The sequence below is a fragment of the Rhea pennata genome, chromosome 3 (assembly GCF_028389875.1).
Source record: "Rhea pennata isolate bPtePen1 chromosome 3, bPtePen1.pri, whole genome shotgun sequence".
NCBI lineage: Eukaryota > Metazoa > Chordata > Aves > Rheiformes > Rheidae > Rhea > Rhea pennata.
In genome coordinates, this window is record NC_084665.1 from 82407502 (window position 1) to 82414809 (window position 7308).

The window sequence follows — 7308 nt, forward strand, 5'->3', positions numbered from 1 at the left end:
GCATTAATAAATACTGTCTGAGATTTCACTGCTTATTTAAAATGGATTTTAAAATGATTGATAACTAATCAGAGCTTATTATTCTTCTTTCAACTGCAAAGGCATCAGTGTTTTCACTCCTTCAAACTCATAAGAAATTCTAATAGAGAAGAATGAGCTGGAGAGGGGAAAAAAACAAATCAAGAAATGAAGGAAATAAAGCTTTTTAAAAGATCTGAATTAATTTGCTTTTCCTGTATCATTTAAATCCATGCTAGAGCTTTCAGAAGGTCTACTAATCTTTGTTAGACTTGCTGCCATTTCTATACAATATAATGAGTATATATGATACATTGCACAATTAATTTAGAATGTAGGATATTGCAGTACGAAAATCTATTATTGTTCATGGAAATTCATAAAACTGTAAACAATGTAAAAAGATTTGGAAACTACATTTTTTTATTGGCAAGCTGCTCTTTTTTTTTTTTTTTTTTATTTTTTTTTTTTAAGGTAACAATAAGATTCTTAGGAACTAAGAAATAAGACTTGCAAAGCCATTGGTGGCCGTGAACTAGGTGGGCACACAGCTGCTGACATAGCTGGAGAAAGGCAGAGTAGGAGGTTATACTAGGTGACCGACCTCCCAAGGTCTGGTCCCACAGAAATGATTTTGTGGTTCTGTCAGTAGTGGTATCTCAGCAAAGAGACAGGGAAAGACAAGTCTGACATTTGACAGGCATTTACTCAGAGACTAGAAAAAAGGAATTTGAAGGAAGCACTCCAAGATTCCAAAGGGAATACACATATAGTGGGAGAAGAAAATAATGGGAAGGAGCAGAAACATTTTAGTGATCAAGTCCTATTTTTTGTAATGCATTTTTGACTTTTGATATTAATGACGAAATGAATATGAACTCAGGAATTTCTTTAACATTAGAGTAGGTAACTATATACTATGCCAGAGTCTTAGTACACAACAATTGCTACCTGGAGCTTCATATATTTCTCTAAGATATCAAATGATGTTATATTGGAAAAGCAAGCTTCTCTTCCCTTATGCAAGGTGCTAATGCAGTCTTGACTGTCAGGTCCATTAGAAAAGAACAGGATCAAATACAGTAGACAGCAAATCTCCATAAAATATCTTTTCATGTAGTAGGATAACTGCTTTCAACTCTGGAACTCAGTCCTACTGGAAGTCTGGATAAAAGCAGATGGTCTTTTCTCCTCTTTTCACTCTTTCAACCAATGTTTGCACTCTTATCTTACTTGTATTATCTTTGATTTCCTTGATTTTTTTTTAATTTATACTGCTTCTCATTTGCTATCAGGATATGTGTAAGAAGAGTCCATATCCTGGAATTTCTTTGAAATAAATTTGTGGGAAGTCAGACTTTGTGAATATCTTAACAGAAAATTTTCTGTTTGTTTATTTGTTCCTTACATTCATTTGGAATACATTGTTTTAGAAGAAAAGATAGAAAGGTTAATAAAAACATACATTAAGCTACGCTGGATTGGAACTGTGTGAAATGAAAGCTAGGAAAATGTGGAAAAAACAAAGAGAAATAGAAAACTACTAAAGGTTAATGTTCGTGGTAAGTAAATCTATGACTCTTAGGAACTTCGCGATCGCTATTGATTTTATATACCAGTCCTCATGGCTGCATTGCAAGGGGTAATAACGGAGCAAGATATAATATGTATAAGGGGCTAAGGGAAAATATAAAATTTGGGTTTAAGCTCATACATAAATGAGGAATCCAAGAAAAAGAAGCAATTTACAGACATTTCCTTACTTCACATCAGGGAAAGAAGACATGAGGATCAATCAGGGCTGGGAATAAAATACTCTCAAATGCTACAGTGATAGAACAGATCAAAGAGAAGAGAATGGAGTTGACTAAGATAACTTGCAAAAACTAACAAACTCTAAGTAAAAGAAGTCTAGAAGGAACTAAAAACAGAAACAATTTGGGAGAATTTGAAAAAGCAAAGATAGGCAAGTGAAATAGAGAAGGAAAGGTACTCAGAAAAGAAAGAAAGGAGTAGATAAAGAAAAATATTTCATTAATCAGCATAGATTTCTTTTTCCTTCGAGCAGATATTAATATAATATAACAACAGGATATCATAAATTGATATATAGAGAAGACTGTTAGAGGTATTTTCTTCTTTGGAGAAGTGCTGAAAAATAAAAGTTAAATGTCACACTATGTTATTTGGTCAATTGAATCACAATTTGATCAGTACACAAGAGACAAAAGAACTTGGTGTGTTTGTTTAATAAAACAAAATAAAATACAATGAAATGTAATGTTGCTTGAAATTTTCATGGTATAAGTTTAAGCATCCAGTACCAAGTTTATCTATAAAAAATGTTCTACAGCTGCATAAGTGAAAGTACTTAAATTAACAGTTTCTGATTTTAAAAATAATAACTGTATGCTGATAAACTAAGAAAGTGCTCATCAAATTACTGTATCTATTTTATACAAGCTACTATAAAACACAAAGACTCTTCATAAACCCACAGAATTTTGAACAAAATTTGAAACTTTACTCTAAAACCTTGCAGATGCTATGTGTCTCTGTAACATGTTTATAAAAGTCTGATGGTTCAAGACTGTTATGGCTCTGTATATAGCTTCAACAGAAAAAGATTATAATATGATTTCTTTCCATGCACTGTATCACAAAACAAACAAAAACACATTGTTTAAATTGCAAGTCCACAGAACTAAAGACATCCTTTCATTAATGCAACATGGCCAAAAATCACAAGAACAGTCATTCCGTAGCTCAGCATCCTGTTTCCATAAGGACTAGTAGATGAGGATAACTCTTATTTTACTGCTTGTAGATGACAGTTCCTACCTCTTACCTCACAACTGAAAAAATATCGATGGTGTAACATAGTTTGTCTGTTTTTTGATGGTTTTCTCCATCTTTACCATGGATGAAGGAGGAGAGGAAGGACTCCAGAGAAGTCTAACAATCATTTTCATCATCTTTCCCCCAGTATGCAGCATTGTGGTACCAAAACATCACAAACATTTACCTGCAGAAAGATGCTTCTGCTATCTGATAGGGAAAAGATCTGTTTTTTGACATCTCCTCCACCACTGAACAGGAGAGGATGCTCATGAGTGAAATACAGGGAGAACCTTTCTGTATTTTTTATTTTACTTTTTTCTTAAGCTTCTCTGGCTTTTTCTTATTTTTCCATTTCCATCTCCATTTCCTATCTTTCCAGTTTATTCCTTTCCTCTCTCCTATTCAGCAAACATGAATGTACAGGATATTTTTTCCAACAGGGAGGTTTCCTCACCCCAGAAATCAAAGTTTCTTTTTAACTACCACCCATTATTCCCAGTCCTGAATGGTCCTGATGTCTTGTTTCCTTGATGTGAAGTAAGGACGTATCTGTAAATTGCTTCTTTTTTTTCCTGGATTCCCTCTTTATATGCAATTGTAAGGTCAATTTTACATTTTCCTTCAGCCCCTTATGCGTATTGTATCTTGCTCTGTTATTGTCCTTTGCAACGTAGCCATAAGGACTGATTTCCAGTCTTTTATCCTTCCTAAGTATTCGCTTCCTTCTCTTACTTGTTTGAATCTCTATTGTCCCCATTTTTATACAGCATACAGGCATCTATCTCTCCCTGGTAACTGCTTCTATTTGAATGGAGACTTCCACTTTGGTGGTGCCACTGTGACTGAGTAGAGGAGAACAGCTGGGACCACTCTCAGGTTTACATTTTAACATCTTCTGGAACTGCCTCCATCCTTCAGAGACAACAGTTCTGCTCTGGTGTCACAGGTGGGGTTTAGAGTGCACTTGCTCTTTTGAGCATCTACTTCTCTGAGAGCAAAGATCTATCTTGATCATTGGTTTAAGCTGATGACCTGGAAGTCTGAGTGGTTGCAGAGCTGCATGACATATAGTGAATTTACCTTGTTCATCGTATCACATATTGTTTATTGCATCAAAATATAGGAAATGGAACATAAGAGTTTAGTAAAAACATAGCATTTATCACTGAAATACAGAAAATGTTGCATTATATTGGATTTGCAGAAGCCCAGAGGATCATATTGTTTCCTGCTTCAAGGATTTGGTATTTCTTTCCTCTGGTTCCAGGACTCTTTTCATTTTGTTGGCAGGAGTCTTCTGTCTGTAAATTTCCTTCCTCTTGATACCTCTGTGAGTTTGCTCGAAACTGTCAGATTTACTCACTGTCAGGTTACACTGTGCACACATTCGTGCCAACATGTCTTTCTCAGAAGGTACTGTACTGAGACCTTCCTTTGTGTCTTTATCTTTGCTTCAGGCCTAACTCTCACAGCTCCAAGATATGGGACTTCCTATAATCTTTGATATTAAACTCAGAGTATATCTTCTGGTATAATCCATGTTTCAGCATTTGATAATTTTTTGTATTAATGCTTGTGGAGAACTCAGTTTCTTCCTCGGTTCTCTACAGATGCCTACTGGGCCAGGCACCTTGCCTGGGACACAATATTTAGAAGAATCTGCTTAATTTCATCCAAAATTCCTAATAAATTGTATACATTATTTTTGTACAGGCATGAGAAGTTTTCTTTATCTACAAGCAAATGTTTATGGAATTAAGCATTTCTTTCACGGATAGGCTGGAAATAGCACTATACTCTCTGTCAGAAAAAGCCTAACTTGTCTCTTGATAAATGAGATTTATATTCCAGAACTTTTCTTTTTGAAAGAATTATAGTCGGAGAAGCAGAGTCAAGCACAAAAAAACCCACGGTCACCTACAGAAATTTCTCCTAGTTCATCCTGAATTCTATAATTAGGAAACTACTTTCCTCTACCTGGATTTGTCTCAAACTGCCTTTAGTAGGTCTGACTTGTTAACAGCCTATTCAGTGCAAAGATTAAAAAAAAAAAAAAAAAAAAAAAAAATCTACCAGCTTTTTCCCATAGTTTCAAACCTTTTTGTAATCTGTGTGGTTCGGCTTTCCTCATAAATGACATGTGACTAGATAGGAAAGACGAGGTGGCCGAGTGGTTAAGGCGATGGACTGCTAATCCATTGTGCTCTGCATGCGTGGGTTCGAATCCCACCCTCGTCGCACCTTTAGGGGTGACTGAGCAGGTTGCTCAGGGTGGAGTCTGCATCCCTGTGGATATTTAAACCCACCTGGATGTGATTCCGTGCAAGGTGCTGCAAGTGACCCTGCTTGAGCGGTAGGGATTGGACTAGATGACCTCCACAGGTCCTTTCCAACCTCACCACATTCTGTGGAAAGAACTTGGGAGCAGTTTATCTCTCTAGCCAAAATATTCTGTGAAAAGCAGTAGAACCATGCGATACAATTCTGGAATATCATGTTGCATCTTCCTTTTTCTTTTGTATAAATACATATTTTTATGTGCGTACTTTATATACACATAAGGAATGTTAAATCTCTGTCCAAAAATAAGGCTGTTGTCTTTCATGATTGTATAACACTAATTCAAGAGGGTTTATTCTGCCAAAACAGAAAAAAGATGGAAATCTGAAGTTTATAATGTGCAACCAGGAATGTATCCTTTAATTTCCAGCCTATGTACAAAAACCCTCACATATACAGACACATCTCGTCCCACTGCGCTTAATAAGGTAGCTTGCAAAGACAAATTTGACCAGAGCTATTATTTCACACCCACTCTTTCTGTCTTCTATAGTTATAGCAAGTAAGTTTCACGATAATAGGATGATTTTGAATAAAAGAAACAAAGAAAATCGTTATTTTTCTACTTTTAAAGTCAAGCAGCAAAGTCAAAGTACACAATAAGTACTGCTGAAAAGTTGATTCTTCTGTAAGGGAAAAATAGCACTGTAATACTTTGCTGGATTTTTTTTAGTTGACTATTACGTATTAAGTTAGATTAGATGGTCAAGTCAAAAATACCATAAAGTAAGTTGTTTATACTAGCAGTTTCTAAAGGTTGATCACTACAGCTGGATGGCTTCTACAGTTATAACAGTGAAATAAATATGTAATAAAATATGTATTCAAATTACCAGGAAAATGAAAAAAAGAAAATAGAGAAATCATTTTACAGGACCACAGACTAAACGCTTCTGGATTCCTTTTCAGTCAAGAGTAAAACTCTATTACTGTGAACAAACGAGCCATGAGACATAATCATTAACGCAATGATAAAATAAAACATTCAAGTTTTGATGAAAACAAGAGACAGAATTTCCTTTTATAATGTGTGCTTGAATTAGAAACGTGCCAGAGATAAGGAAAGCAAGCAATGAGACTCAGCTTCTCCTTTGAAGTATTAAAACATACCTCCTACTCTTTACAATGGGAACTAAAGCAGTTTTTATATAATCAGAGCATCATGGGAAGTTTCCAGTCTCCATGTGCAAAATTCTTAAAATGTTCTCAAAAGAACAAGCAGAATAACAGAACAAAAAGCTTGGAGAGTAAAGGAGATAAAGACTTTTTTTCCTGTATTTTCTATCTAGAGTATATGATCAGTGTATATTACCTAGTATATATGATCTAATATATATGACTGAGGTTTTTCATTTATCCAGAAACCAAGGTTTTGCATATTTGTGATAACTTATTGGTTACGTTGGACTTCCTAATTTCCCTGGTTTTGGAGTTTTTTTCTGTTGTGGTAGCACGATGATTCATCTGTTATATGGAACTTCCAAGATTAAAGTATTCTGTGTTTGTTGGTGGTGTTAAAACCAGTCAGTCCCTGGAAAGAAGTAAATATCTTAACTGCTGTGTGTCTCAGCGGCTCCTGGTCACCCTCAACCATTCCTCCTCCATTTATCATCTCCCCAGATACCTTCATGTCCAACCAAATAGGTAGGATGTAAATTGTGAATTGTTCTACTGGAAGCTTGCAAAAGCTGTGCTTCAGAGGATGATAAGGAATTGTCAGAAAATTAGTATATTGCCCAAGATGATAATTTTTTTAAATGTAATTGTCACCTTCCAATACCACTCCGGGAGCAAACCAGTAACAGCAACTTAATTTGAAAGAGGCAAATGTATAAGAAGTTATTTAGAGTTGTTAGTGGCTCACAACTCCGTGCACAAATAATGTTAACAACAGAGGCAAGAGAGAAAGAAGGATGGAAAGAAGGAATGAGGGAAGGTATGAAGAAAGGAGGGGAAAACAGCTGGAAGGAGAGAGAAAGGGATGGAGAGTGGGAGGGAGGAAAGGAAGGAAAAAGAAAGGAAGAGGGAGGGAAAAAAGGAGGGAAGAATAACAGGAAGAAATAAGTAGGAAAGAGACATGCAGAGAATCAAGGAGAGAAGCAGCTAAGA

The 7308-nt window shown here is 35.6% G+C and overlaps 1 non-coding gene across 1 annotated transcript; it reads left to right on the top strand.

Annotated features, from left to right (window-relative positions):
- The first annotated feature begins 5015 nt into the window (after window positions 1-5015).
- Window positions 5016-5097, top strand: TRNAS-GCU (transfer RNA serine (anticodon GCU)). The gene has a single exon. It is a non-coding gene; the product is annotated as a tRNA-Ser (tRNA).
- The last annotated feature ends 2211 nt before the right edge of the window (window positions 5098-7308 follow it).